Below are 16,067 nucleotides of genomic sequence, written 5' to 3'. Positions count from 1 at the left end.
GCAAGATTGCATGCATGGATCAAACAAGTTTGGAAGCTTCTAAATTTTCAAGCGACAGTTGGTTTTTTCGATATCTGCGCCTGTGCAATAAAACGATAGTGGCGAACCTGCTTGTAAAAAAACGAAATACACCACGCAGAGACTCATTTTGAGGTTAGCTGATTTTCTATACCACCTTTTACCGTCTCGCTTACTCTTGAAGAATGGGGTTAGCGAGACATTCAGCACTTTTACGTGTGAACAGTTATTATCGCGATAGTTTAAAATACTCACTATTGCTGCAAATAAATCTATATAGTGTACAAGTGCTATTATTCTTACTTTTTAACTACATTCAATATTAAGTATATATTTAAGCATGCGCAAGAGAATGTCAAGTGGATAAAGCCACAAATAGTCTCAATTAAAGATCATTTTTCTTTCTTTTGAACCCTCTCCGCCATCTAACCATGCTTCAACTTTTAACTGATAGAGGGATCCAAATAATCTACTGACCTGCACTCAATTTAACTTCAAAATTATGAATTATAAAGATGTTTTAAAACTGTAACATCGGGAGAGATCCAGAAAATTCATAATACAAATTCCGCTACACATAGCGCCTTGTTACTAATAGTAAACATGACGCTCTTACCATAAAGTATATTATTATTACAACGACTATAATATATAATGCTCTCGTTGATTTTTTTTTTCATTATAATAATATTGTATATTTTATTCCATATCAAATAGATATCTATTGGATTTTGTATTTATATAAATTATTTTTTCTAAAGCATTATTTCCACTACAGTGCGACAACTCTATCGGTGCTTTTAGTGCTATGTGTATTTTGTGAAGATTTAAGGAGAAAAGGGTTATCTGTTGAATTGACCAACGTACTGGATACGGTTTGGGGACTAGTTAGAGAAATGCGATCGTCCTAACATCTGTCGCAACCCGTTTTGGCACATATTGTACCGAAAGTGTAGGAATTTTGTATAGGACATCGACGGTCAACTTTTTGCGATGCATTATAATACGATTCGGATTAAAATTCATTAATTTGTGTGAGTGAATATTTAATGTTACAAGTTTAATAAGTTCATAGCATAATATTAAAAATAACACACTTATAACTGAACTGGTTATACAATCCGCTGTGGATCTTGGCCCTAATATTTCTTAATAACACTTTATCTGTAATGATGTTTTTCAAAGTTTCAGTGAAAAATGATACCATTTATAATGATTGCGACATCAAAATAGTATTTTTAAAAGTAATTAAATGTCCAAGTAAACAAACAAAAGTAAATAAACACCGGTTTGATATAACGCAGTAAATAGCTCCGAAAATAATTTACCATTTCGAGCATTGTGACCAGGGAATCCAATCCCGAGCCAAAATTTTTACCCCTGGATTTCGGTATTACAATTTGACGATCCCGGGATTGGCATTTGTTTCGATAGTTAATATTATTTATCTTTATTTACACAAATAGCACTAATAAAATCAGTCAAAAGTGTCTAGGATAATTCATACTATTTTAATTTAATGTTAATATTGTGTAGTTCAATCTTGGATATACATGGGCTTAATGGAGTAAATAATATTGTAATATAGATAATAATATGAAAGTAAAACAGTTTTTTTTTTATTTATTAAAGAAAAGATAACATTCATAAATTTCGGCGTAGAAACAAGTGCCTGCCTGCATGTCCGTGGCACCGGCGGTTAGACGCCGTTCGCATGCCAGAACGTCAGTGGCATCTAACTGGTTTTAAATGAACGAATTTATTATTTTTCTGATGTTCTTACGATTGCGCATATATGACAACAAAAGATGGTTATTTATTATCCGTCAGCATGACATGTGTAGGTAACATACACTACACTAACATAATTTTGTACACATGAAGCGCCTAGTTTCAAAGGCCCCTAAAAGGGTTTTTGAAATTTTTTGACTTAAATATGTAGTTAGATGGATATTTTTGTGACCTATATGATGGCGAAAGATTGAACTTTAAAAAACGCCAAAATTCGCCAATACGCATCAATTAAAAATTAGGGTAAATTTCAAAACCCGCTAAAATGGTTGGGTGTGCTTTTCAAATACCGCTAAAATGGAAGGCCAAAATACTCTTTAGAATGTAACGAATTAAAAAATAAATACATAAAATTCACAGATTTAATAGATATGATTTTTTCTCATTTTTCTCAAAATTACCTAAAATCGTTTTTCTCATTTTTTCTCAGAACTACCTTAAATCGTTTTAGGGGCTTTTGAAACTAGGCGCTTCACATACCAATTGATTGTGATTAATAAAATATCAATCCCGAAGGTTTCGGGATTGTGTTTACTAATACCGGGATTCATTGGTATTGGAAATTGTCCCCAATCCCGGGATTAGATTTCCTAATTGTTCCGTCAACAACGAACGTTATTAGCATTTCTCGATGTTATTATGAATAACACTGTATCGTTCTTTAGCATTAAAGGGTTGATCTATTTTCGTAACATTTGCTAAATATATTAAATTCATGCTCCAAACTCCGTACATTGAAGAATCTACATCTCACATTACTAGACGTGGGATTTAAGCCCACGACTGAATCAATTGACTAACTCTTCTAAACCGAAAATATCTCTATTTATATATTTTTGTAATATAATATCTTCCCTATTTTAACTTTTTCAATCATAAATAATAGAGTAAAGTTATATTATAATAAATATTAACATAAGACTGTATCGCTTCCCGTTAGTCTCCCACTCATGTCAAATGCCATAGGCAAAAGTTTGTGCGGTAGTATATCCAGTAGGCCAAAATATTGTATAGTTACATATCAGAATGCGAAAATCTCACCTTGTGGTTCCAAAAGTTTTCCTACAGAGTGTTTAAATAATAAATAGGGAAGATTTTAATTTCGGTTATCTACTTTATTGAAAGGAAAGGAGTATAAAAATATAAATATAAATATAAATAAGACCTAAGTATCGAAAAACTTGTTTCTTTACAACTTTATAATATTTTAATACCAGTAGTGAATACCCACGCCCACGAATTTACACGCCATGGTGGCCGCGCGGCTTAAGCGTTGGACTATAACGCCGTAGGTTCCAGGTTCGAATCCAGGTTCTGGCAAGTACACATATTGTTTTTCAATTTGTGTGTGAGTCAGGGTATGGATCTAATAGGTTGAGCAAGTGGCTGACATCCATTTCTCGTAAAAAACAAAATCTGTTAATACAATCCTCTACTCTGTGGAGGCCCATATGAGCCTATGAGAATCAGACAAGGTCGAAAAAAAAGTGAATACTGTTTATAAAGCCGGATACTCATTAGCGAGCCGTTACTGTAATTTTTCTGGATACTGTAAACCAACTCTAGGTGCGAAATAATTATTTACTAAGCTTGCGAACTAGTTATTTGGCGTCCATAATTGTTACTGTATCTGCAACGGTCACAGTTACGGCTCGCTAATGAGTACCCAGCATTAGACAGATGTGAACGATTGTAATATGCGAAAGGAATAATAATACACATGCAGCCAGTGATCAATGTGCTAAGCCGGGTACTCATTAGCGAGCCGTAACTGTAACCGTTGCAGATACAGTAACCTGTATGGACGCCAAATAATTAGTTCACGAGCCAGATAAATAATTATTTCGCATCTAGAGTTGGTTGTAGTATCTGGAACAGTTACAGTTACGGCCCACTAATGAGTAGCCGGCTTTATACAGCTTCAGGTCATATTAACGTGACAATAATAATTTATTTACTCTATCATTTTCAACTTAGCTCGACATTTTTTGAATAAACTGAATAATCATGTTCATTACAGTCCAGTAAAGTTGTGACGCGTGGTGAACCTCCGAGATTGGGAGCTGAAATTTTGCAGGAATATATTATCACTCAAGCTTATTATTGACCAAAGTCATTATTGCAATGTTCACAAAATCTTGCTTGGCTCGATTTGTAAGCCTATACTTACAACCCATATATCAAATTAAAGCTAATAAATTCGAAAATCAAACCGTGAAACTTTTTAACCTTTTTTGTACCACGTTTTTAAGCTTTCTGTTGAATCATATAAACTTGGCAATTCTATATATTAATAAAAACTTTTTATTGTACTTGATAGAAATACTGAATAAATATTATAGAATACAGAAATGTAATTTTGACATTTCATATTGATTTCCATAGTAACGCACGCATATATTAATAATTTAGTTGCTAGGACCCACTTAGCAACCAATACTAGTGAGTGAACTAATAATGAGTAGTAAATATTACTTTTAACGATTTTTTTTCCGAAACATACAAAACAGAATTAACTGAAAATGAATTCAATTCTGCTTAAAGATGGCCAAAAGTATTAAAAGAATGCATTGTCGTCGTGTTTTGATATATTCTAGAAGTTTCAAATGTCTAGCTAGTTGGGAAGTTAGTTAAAAATCCTGAACAAACAAGAAAAAATTTGTACTGCAGAAGAAAAAATCTGTACCCGACAAACAAGAATACGAACTAATAAAAATTTGATAAAATAGTACATAAATTCAGTAATTTCCTACTTAATTTTTACAGTAAATTTTTTTCCATCTAATTTAGGATACTGAAAGCAATATTAAAATAACTAATAATATGTACACCAAACTGCACACAATTAAATATTGAACGATAATTATTTATATATGGAAATTAGAATCACTATTTAAAATAGCTAAAAAAAATATTATAAAATTATTCTAAAACATCGTAGCAGTAAACTAATAATTGTAAGTATTTCAATTACCATACTTGTTGATTTATTTGTTACATGTTTTAGATAAGCGTTTAGTTCATCGTATTTTCATTATATTAAAAAAAAGAAGGTTGAAACTTCATATCTACTATTTCTTCTAACCTATTACATCTTTACTATCAAGAAATTCAAATGCCTGACAGCGCTAAATCCACAGGATAGATTGATAAATATAATTCAGATACCTATGCTATACCCCAATAGATTATATTTTGATGCAGGGATTTGAATGTGTGAGTATCCTACGAAAGTGAAGCGCACATTATAGACGTGCAACAGTGTGTGTTGCAACCTTCAAATTTAATACACCAATATTGAATAATCGTCAGTGCATATACCGAGAGTGGTTGGCAGAACGAAGGGAAAGTTTAGAATGACGTATTTTTGACACGTGTTTAAGTTTATCGTATATTTTTTCACACCCGAGATCGGTTGCCTATTACTCCACGCCCATTAGGTATTTCAGTTCTCATTAAGTCTGTGCTCCTTGGCTATATTAATATTTGATAATTAATCAGTGAAAACTTTTTAATTGGCACCAAAAATTTTAATATCTACCTAATTAATTTAAAGAAAAACCTTTTTTAGACTATTCTAAAAATATAGTAATTTAGTTTTTTTACTTTTTATAGTTTATATTTTAATTCACCGTGATAATTTACCTTTTATAAAACTAAAATTACCAAAGTATGTATGCATTCACATTAACTCATTATTATTTTATTAGTAGATACTCTTTATTGAGGATTTTTATACAGTATGTACGGTCGTACGATTGATTAGTATTTTTTTTATATTATTGTGAACGACAAACGCGTGGTGCCAACATAAATAAAAAAACTTTTGAAACCGCCGGGTTTCCCCGTTACATATTATAAAATATAGCCCATGCCGCCCGCGCTATCGTACCATTATATTGTTGTGTATAGTCTGTTCACTCGGAAATGTTAAAACGTTTTTCCAGAAGGCCTTTGTGACCTTTGCAAATATCAACTTTGTACACCGAAAAGGAAAAGTTACGAGTCATTGTGAAACATTATACGTCATCGCGCCAGCTGCCATTTATAATGAGCGGCGTCTTTTACATTTTAAAAGCAACGATCTCATTTATGTTGGAATAAAAATGTTGTTAGAGCATTTTTTTTCATTCGCATTGCTATTTTTATTGAATAATAATACAATTTCATATAATACTTATCTACTACTATTACTTATATACAAATTCCAGTAGCAAGGTATCATATAATATTTGGTTATGAAATTAGTACTATAATTATTTATCTTCCCGCCAAAATTATCATTTGTGTTCCTCGAGTTATGTATGTTCATTATTATGGAATGTTACATTCTCAAAATCTTGTGAATTATTCGTTGAATAAAAGAAATGGTTTATTAAAAATTGTTAGCAAGTTCAAGTAGACGTTATAAGTTAAATATTTGGCGAGACCCGGGCGTCGGTTAGTAATAATTAAGGTACCTAATTATTAATATTCCTTGATTTAATACACAAAAACCGATATTCAGTAATAACGCAATTCGATTAGCATTAGATAGGAGGCTCGTATCATAATTGATTAATGTTCAGTGGCGCGATTCCAGTGGTTATACGGGTTCAAACTCGTCGAGCATCGAATTTTTTTCAAATATGATTTTTTCTTTCTTTTTTCTTTCGACCATGTCCGATCCTAATAGGATCATATGGGCCTCCACAGAGTAGAGGTTTGAATGAACAGATTTTGTTTTTTTACGAGAAATGGATGTCAGCCACTTGCTCAACCTATTAGGCCCATACCCTGACAGACACAAATTTAAAAACAATATGTGTACTTGCCAGACCCAGGATTCGAACCTGGAACCCACGGCGTTATAGTCCAACGCTTAAGCCGTGCGGCCACCGTGGGTGTCAATGGGGTGACACAATGTTTTTCTAGTGGGTATTTATCTGAGATGTTTTCAAGTTAAGTATGTTCAATATATTATGAAATGATACAAGATGATACAAAATGATACAAGAACCATAAACTACCAGTCTTCATACTTTGTCTTTCACTCAGCCTCAAAATTATATGTTTTCCAGTCTAATTACGTATGTAATTTAAAATTGTATATAAACGAACAGTGCTTAAATTCAGTTTTACACGGTATAATAATATCAAAATACTATCGACTGAAGGTACTTGATGGAACTTGAATTTAAATTCTAATGGATTCAAGTTTTGTATTATTCCATTTAAGTCGTCTTTTGAGACCCGGATTTCGCCTTTCGGCATTTTCAGGCACTATGTGCACTCACCAAAAGGGAAATACACACTGACAACGAATACAGTAATATCTAACTTATATAACAAATGAATACAATATGTATGTAAAAACTTTATCATCTACCTATTAGGAGCGTACATAAGTGAAACGGCAAATAATTTTCAACCGTATGTGTAACGAAATTACGTCGATTCGTTTTGTTATGGCGTCGGATGAAAATATTATTAAGTCGTGTAAAGATGACTAAAAAACTTTACGTGTGTACTCAAAAAAGAAAACATGTCAATGATTATACTATTATTATTACGAATATAATAATAAATATAACATTAAAAGGACGCATGTTGAACTTTTATGACAAACTATATTTCGTTCGCCTTGCGTAATTTTCACCCGCGACCCGCAATCCGCGCATCGCCTAGTCACGATCTTTTTAGACCATGCCTCAGCTGAGGTATAGCCTTAAATCAAGGATCACAATAAAAATATAACAAACAGATTGTGAATAGTGTTTCTAAAAAACCTCGACCTTATCAGTTATCACTAATAAGTAATAATATAATAATACATTCGATAAGCGTATAATAAATCGTCATAACTTAATAATAGATCATTAGTAATAATTATAAACAATAACAATGCTACACTCAAGAGGTGTAACATCGTACATTCTGGGAACAATGGTAACGTATAGCTATAGTTAGCTAATGAGATGTATCTATGATACCTGTATTTAAAAAGTTATTATTATTAAAAAGTTATATTCAATAATATTAAGGGTCGTAATAAACTACTCAAATGGAATAGTACAAAACTTAAATCGATTAGAATATAATATTATATGTTTAATCATGTCATTGACCATTGGATGTTTAGATCTGCATAACATAATGTATGGTTCAAGTATTCTTTAAACTGAATGCATATTAACCATATTATTCAGTTACTAAGGAGGTTAGTTAGGCCGCATTGCGGATTGAATGAACCAAATTTATTTATTTATTTTGTTTCGAAAGTTGTGTTTTTATCAAGATTTTGGCATAAACGACTGCGACGAAATATTACATATGTACGTTTTATGGCGTACTGTGACATTTTGTACTATATTTTAAGTCAGTTTTTTTTCGCGTAAGCAATACCATTTGCCAAAAATGATTTCCATCAGTAAATAGCGTTCATAATACAATACGTATTGTTTAAGCATATTACATACTAGGCAATTTTCGCGGAGTAAAATAATAATATATTGGCAGACACAATTTTTTTTTTTAAATAATATTATTATTTAAAACTTGTTTTGCCCAAGGCCTGAACAAAAACGAAACATAAGTGCGAGTGAATAAGCATTCGGCATGCTTATATCTCCGCTCTATGCGTTATACCCCGTTTACACGTGCATGGCTTTAGTGCTCGGCCGTAGTGATTTGGCGGGCGCGGCGCGGCGGCGTCTTGCGAAACTCAAACGTATAACCGTATGTATTATGCCCCATAAAATACACTGTCTACGAACATGTCACACACGGTTATACGTTTGAGTTTCGCAAGACGCTGCCGCGCCGCCCCTACGCGACCACTACGTTCTTGCACTTACTGGTCGCAGTAAGAAAATGTATGGGTACAGATATTGTATTATCCTGCAGTTGGCAAGATTGCGTGCATGAATCAAACAAGTTTGGAAGCTTCTGAATTGCAATGCGCAAGGAAGATCTGCGCCTGCGCAGTAGAACGATAATGGCGAACCTGCCGGTAAAATAACGAACTGCTTATTTTGAGGTTAACCGACTTTCAATACGTCCTGTCAAATAGTACTATAAAATGACAACATCGCGCCTCGCTTACTCTTGAAGAATGAGATTGGAGAGACAGTCAGCACTTCTACGTGTTAAAGTTATTGTCACGATAGTTTAAAATAAGCACTATTGTCGACAGTAAATACATGCACGTGTACAGGCGCTATTAAATTAAATACATTTCTACGGTTGAATTAAATATTTTTTAAATACGTAGCCGGTAAATATGGATTTAACTAATTACATTAATTTAAAAACTGCGAGTACATGTTGCTGAAATTTATCATTTTTGTATTAAATATAAAGTTAGTGGTGAGTAAATATTTTGTAGAACATATTATGGTTATCTATGTTGCGTTTATATTTGGTAGCCGTACTGAGAAGCAACACGATGGTATAACGTTTCATAGTTAAGTTGAGAATAATAAAATCGAGGTTTTACTGTGCGTTATACGCAAGAAACACGGCTTCATTTTGCCAAAAAATTAGCGCTCTCTTTATATCATTACTCTGAGGTTTTGCCCCTATTTTTAAAAGTATTTTTCAAATTATGATATGATGGTATTTTTCAATAAAAATGCTACGTTCTTACGTATTCAAATTAACACACAATTTATCATTTTTGTATTAAATATAAAGTTAGTGGTGAGTAAATATTTTGTAGAACATATTATGGTTATCTATGTTGCGTTTATATTTGGTAGCCGTACTGAGAAGCAACACGATGGTATAACGTTTCATAGTTAAGTTGAGAATAATAAAATCGAGGTTTTACTGTGCGTTATACGCAAGAAACACGGCTTCATTTTGCCAAAAAATTAGCGCTCTCTTTATATCATTACTCTGAGGTTTTGCCCCTATTTTTAAAAGTATTTTTCAAATTATGATATGATGGTATTTTTCAATAAAAATGCTACGTTCTTACGTATTCAAATTAACACACATTTGAAATACTAAGTCACCACGTTCAATCCCAAAAAAAGAACATGAGGAGGTTGGATGGAAAGTTTTTGTTTTTACGAAAAATGCATATTAGCCACTTGCTTTTTTGTATGTTTGCTTGATATGTTTTAATTAAATGCACTTTTATTATACAAGTAAATGTATCATCACAAATAATGACATGCATAAGTGAAAAACATGATTTTTTTAAAATGGCTTTAGATTCCTATAAGAATCTGGGTTACATAGTGAAGAAGTGTTTTTACATGAAATACCTAGACATTAGCCACTTTCATGGTTCATGATTTTAATTTAAACACACATTAATAAAATAATAGTAATCCAAGTAATGTCTTATAAGTCGACACGATATAGCAATGGGTTATTAGGAAAGGTAAGCTGATCATTAAGTATAGGTATCAAAGATGTAACTATGCTCTATTTATTTTTAATATTTCTTCGTAGAATAATTATTTATAATCACCCGTATAACTGTGAAGTAATTTTCACCTTTGTCAATGTCAAATTTCTGATTTTACAAACACTTCAACTATTCATAATTTGTTTGTTATATTTTTTAATTGTGATCCTTGACTTAATAGGTAGGTTATAAAGTTTTTACCTACATTAGTATTATTTAGAATTTAGTTAGAATTAACTGTATTCATTGTCAGTGTGTATTTACCATTGGTGAGTGCGCATAATGCCTGAAGATGTCAAAAGGCGAAACCTGGGTCGCAAAAACGACTAAAATGGAATAGTAAAAAACCTAAACTTTAGAGTGGACCTAAAGTTTGTACTTTGAGTATTTATTTTCCATACATTTCATCCGTATAGCATTATGATAGATGCAGAGAGGCTGAGTTTCACCGATTAGAGAGAGAAAGAAAGCTTGGCATAAAATGGTTGTGCAGTCGGCTATCGACTGAATGATCTGTTCACTAACTGACGTTATCCATACAAAAATAACGTCAAACTAAAATAATCGGGGAGTATTGATTTTTTTCCAGATTTAAATGACAGTATAATGAAATTGTTTGAAAAACACTGGAATATAGTAGAGATTTGAAATATCAAATTCTTTCTGTCTTCAAAATTAAGAAAAAATTATCTACCCTTAACTGCCAAAATTCCATCGCCAACGTTTGCTAATCTTGAATTACTCGGAAACGTAATTAAAGAGATATCTTTCCCCTTTCGTTATATTATTAATACCCCTTCATAATGGGATTTGCGCTATTTTTAACTGAATAATGAATTATTGTAGATGTCGGTGGGTGGGGGGCAGTAAGAGATATGCCAGGTCTGTCACCCCCCACCCCTCTCCACAGTATTTTATTTCTCGCGAACTCTGCGAGACTTACCTATTGATTTTCAATTTATTTTTCACATTCCATTAACTCCGTCTCGGAATACGTCCTTTTTATAATAATAAATTGAATGTTAAGAACCCGCGGACCGTGGGCGAAAATAATATATGATCCTGGACTGTTGAATTATTACATATATTATATGAATCAACCTTGTTAGGAACGTATACTTAGCTACTTATAAATCAATAATTCAATTCAATTTATTTACTTGTAACATTTGTTTCATTGACTTTCAATTCTTACAAGCGAATATTTATTTACGAAAAATTGATGTTATCTTAAGCCTCAATTACATTGAGCTTCTTTACGAGCTGTTTATTGGCAAATTTAAAAGCGGGCGATTCAGCTACTGCGATTTGATGATTACACACAAAACTTTCCATTCGATGAGAAGCCACAAGCCAGCGACTATTTTAACGGAACGTAGTTCGTTTTTTTACCGGGAGGCTGGTACTGCGCTCTACTGCGCAGACGCAGTAGGCCCATACGCCGGCGTGTAGCGTGTAAAGTTGACCGGCTTTCAACTTTTCTCGGTGGAGTGTTTACAACCTGCTTATTAGCTTATTCGATGATTACACTGGGCGACTTTACAAGCATATTGTAAATTCGCCAATAAACAGCTCGTAAAGAAGCTCAATGTAATTGAGGCTTTATTGAAGTTATACTTCTTTTGGTACGTTTGGTAGAGAGTGAAATTATTGAGAGCTGCGCTCGCATACAGTATGAAATCAACTGCGAATCAGTCAGCTGTATACAAACGCAAGTCTGATAGTAGAATTGTTCCGTTGCCTAGGCAGCGAATTTATTATTGTCGGCCATTTGCAATTCCTTACGTAAACAAACGATTAAACGTCAGAATGACAGTTGTTACTTTACAAATAAAAACAACGAGAAATGATTATTTAATTTAGTAATATAAGTTAAAGTGTATAGAAATAAACCAACGGCGTTCCAATCAGCGGTCCTTTTTCTTGAGTGTGTAATTTAACAAGATAATTAAGAGCTAGTCGAAGAATCTAGGTTGTCACAAGTTTTGTTTTTGTTTAGTTACGCCAAAGAAGTATAACTTCTAACTCGTGTACATGTACACACACCTTTTTTTGTTTATTTGTACCATTTGTTTCATTGCCTTTCAATTATTACAAACAAATATTTGTTTACAAGAAATGGATGTTATCCATTTGTCTTATTCTTTTTCGGCGCTACATTTATCTTCTTCTTCTTTCTTCTTCTTCTTCTTATTGTCATTTATATGTAGTATTAAATTTACTATAGTTAAGCAGAAACCATTCAGTCGACAATTTGGAAAAAAATAGTTGTTTCAATGCTATAGATAATTAGTTATTTGGTGGATGGCCTGCCCCAAGGGGTTGCATACTTACCGTTTTCCCCAGTTTAAGTTATACCCATTTATATTGATTTTATAAAAATCGATGTTTTTTTTAAATAAATATTAAAAATATTTAAACTATGGAAAAAAATCTCTTCATTACAATATACAAAACATAATAAACTATATTTTATAATAAATATGTCAATAAAATAATATGAAACAATAAGATAGAATCCTTTAACAAATTCACATTTTATAATTTTTTTTAAATTGTTTATCTTTGACTTAAATAAAAAATATTTTTCTTTTTATGGTTTTAAAATACACATTTTACATGTTACATATACATTATTAATTAATATAGTTTAAATTGTAAAATATCAACAATTAAAACTCAAATTGCAAGCTTAGTATTTTCCGCTAGGCGACTCTGGTATCGCCTTAAGGGTTAATGCTTAGGACAAACGTTTTTTTTAGAATACTGCAAATATACAGAAAACTCCTGTAAAAAGTATTATTACATTATTAATTCCGTAAGTTTTACTTTCCTGCAAAATAAATAATGTTTGATTGGAATAGAATAATATGCAAATGCGGAGCAATCCACACTGCTGTCATTTTAGCGTCCTTTATTATACGGAGTTTTTCGTCAATGCGTCACAATCAGGCGACGATTTTTTTCTTCACAAATATCTCTCCATTGACTCTTTTATATTGAATATAAAAAGTGACTTTAAAAATTCCGAATGCTGTCAGGCTTGTATAATATTTGAGATGCCGAAACAGATACAACAGGGTTTATTTTGTATTTTTTTTTTTCAAACAAAAAATTGCATTTATGGGTAAATTGTATTTTTAATATTCATACATAATATAAATTGTAGATAGTTCAATAGATTAATTTATTATAACATACATACTTTGAAAACACTTCTGAAGCATACCTATACCAGATTACGTATTGGTTTATAATGTCGTACTCGTAGGTCCCATGTTTGAATTATGGGTCTTACAAATGAGTTGCCTAGAGTCAAAACTCACATATTCCAAAAAATCGAGTTTTGAGATAATCGCAAAAACAACCAGAGCACTGTTTTTTTTCAATTAGAAAAAAAAGTATTGAACTCCCTTGAATATTAACGATTTACATTATTTTTTTTAAATATACAATATAATACTCCCAATGCTAAGACACACAGCATCCTATGAGAAATAGCTCCCTGATTGGTTAGCCTTGGTGACAGAACTCACATTATTCATTGAAAAATGTGAGTAACGACTCCAACAGTCGACTTTATCAACAATTTTCACATGATTTAAAGTGACTTTTGATACCAAACAATGTTTCTTTATATTTTAAAATCAGCCTTTAGAATCACTAGCATATTTTACTCAACAATGACATAATCGCAAAATGTGAGTTATGACTCTAGGCGACTCAAATACACATTGTATTTCAATTTGTGTTTGGAGTCAGAGTATGGACCTAATAGGTTGAGCAAGTAAGTGGCTAATATCCATTTCTCGTAAAAACAAAAATCTGTTCATACAAAACTTCTACTCTGTGGAGGCCCATATGATCTTATTAGGATCGGACATGGTAAAAAGAAAACAAAGGAAAAAAACATCGAATTCCCTTTCTGAGATGAATTATTTATTATTTAAATATTATAAATAAGAATGTCTGGATTGGTTTATTATTAAATTATATATTTGTTTTTATCAGTATCTCACTATATCTGTAACGCATCAGCTCTCATCAGCATCATATGGGCCTCAACAGAGTTCGTATTAACAGATATTTTTTTTACGAGAAATGGATAATAGCCATTTGCTCAACCTATTAGGTACATACTCTGACTAAAAACAAATTGAAAAACAATAACTGTGTACAGACCTACAAACTTATCTATAGAATGGATGGGGGAGCCACTGTTGAAAACTACCCAATCAGGACCCGCCACTGGACAGAATCTGACATTCGAATGACGTGTTCAAAATGGCGTCCATATGGTAGTTCGTAGTTCCATTTTTGACCGTTCTTCAGATAAGTTTGTAGGACTGTATTTTTCAGACCCAAGATTCGAACCTAGGACCCACGACATTCTAAGCCGACGAGTAAGCCACTCGGCCATCGTAACAATATTAAATCAAAATCTTCATTTATTTAGTTGTTCACAGTTACAAAGTTTTTTAAGATATTTAATTGTTGTATTTATTTAATAAAACGCATTTTTTTGTAGTACTTATTCCACTTTTAATCAATAGATTAGGACCGGTTTCGTCCACCTCAGAGGGACATTTTCAACTGAAAATTTCATTGTACCGGTCCTAATCTATTGATTAAAAGTGGAATAAGTACTACAAAAAAAATGCGTTTTATTTAATAAAAACAACAATACAAGGCAGTTCCACCATGAATTTACAGTTAACAAAATAAAAGAAATTAAGATATTTAATATAAATATAAATGTAATAAAATATTATTTTATACTATAGTAATAAGATTAAAGAAGAAAAGGCCACAGTACCAGTGAAGTAAAGTTGATTTAGCCTATTCACATCATTCATAATGTAAAAAGGGCCTAACACAAAAGTATCACTCGCATATAAAGCCATTTTGTATGAAATGTCTGGCCTCATGACAAACACGTAGGCATTCATTTATGTTATGAAAGCGGTACACACTGTTTGAACTCGTCTAATCTAACTTTGTGGCCCACTCCCTTATTTATTTTCAGACTTGTATCTGTGTTCAGTTGATTTTGTGGCATTTGAGCCTTTATTTAATTTAACTCTTTATAATATTGTACAATTATTTAGAGTTTAAAAGTGATACAGTAACTCAACATAATATTATTATGTTAAGGTAAAGGTACCTGCAATTTGAGACATTTTTTTATCATTTACATTTTAGAGTGTTGTAATTAATAAATTCGTGTCTAAAAACATTAAGAAGAACAATATTTTTTATTTACAGTCAAATAGTTACAAAATGTGAATTCGTTAAAAGATCACAATTATATATTATTTTATGGTCATGTTTATTATTATAATTTAGTTTATAAAGTTTTATATAATATACAGTGAAGATTTTTGACTAATTGATTGTTTTATATTTTAAAAAACGTCAATTTTAATAAAAATAATTACAAGATCGTTTTTACGTTTTTAAATTTTCGGTTGAATCATATAAACTTGACAGTTCTATGTATTAATTCTTCTTCTTATTGTGCCATCCCCTAGCGGAGGTCGGCCACCCTCAAGGCAATCTTATCTTTGTCGTCTGCTACCCGGAACAGTTCGGTGGAGCTGTACTCGTACCAATCACGGAGGTTCTTAAGCCACGAAATGCGGCGCCGTCCTCTGCTACGCTTCCCATTGATCTTTCCTTGAATGACAAGTTGGGGAATGCTGTATTTTTGTCCTCTCATAATGTGGCCGAGATATTGTAGTTTCCTGGTTTTGATACTACGTAGAATTTCTCGGTCCTTCCCCATTCGATTGAGAACTTCAACATTTGTCACCCGGTCAGTCCAAGGAATTTTGAGGATGCGTCTATACAGCCACATCTC

At 32.2% G+C, this 16,067-nt stretch overlaps 1 protein-coding gene across 1 annotated transcript in view; it reads left to right on the top strand.

The window, feature by feature from the left end:
* SP2353 (EGF like, fibronectin type III and laminin G domains protein pikachurin) overlaps positions 1 to 16,067 on the top strand; it is a 404,662-nt gene that overhangs the window by 190,108 nt on the left and 198,487 nt on the right. The window lies entirely within an intron of this gene.

This window comes from Rhyacophila brunnea, unplaced genomic scaffold, assembly GCF_057557595.1.
Source record: "Rhyacophila brunnea isolate RB1 unplaced genomic scaffold, BYU_Rbru_1.0 scaffold_15, whole genome shotgun sequence".
In the NCBI taxonomy this organism is placed as follows: domain Eukaryota; kingdom Metazoa; phylum Arthropoda; class Insecta; order Trichoptera; family Rhyacophilidae; genus Rhyacophila; species Rhyacophila brunnea.
This window is presented reverse-complemented; position numbering and strand designations above follow the sequence as displayed.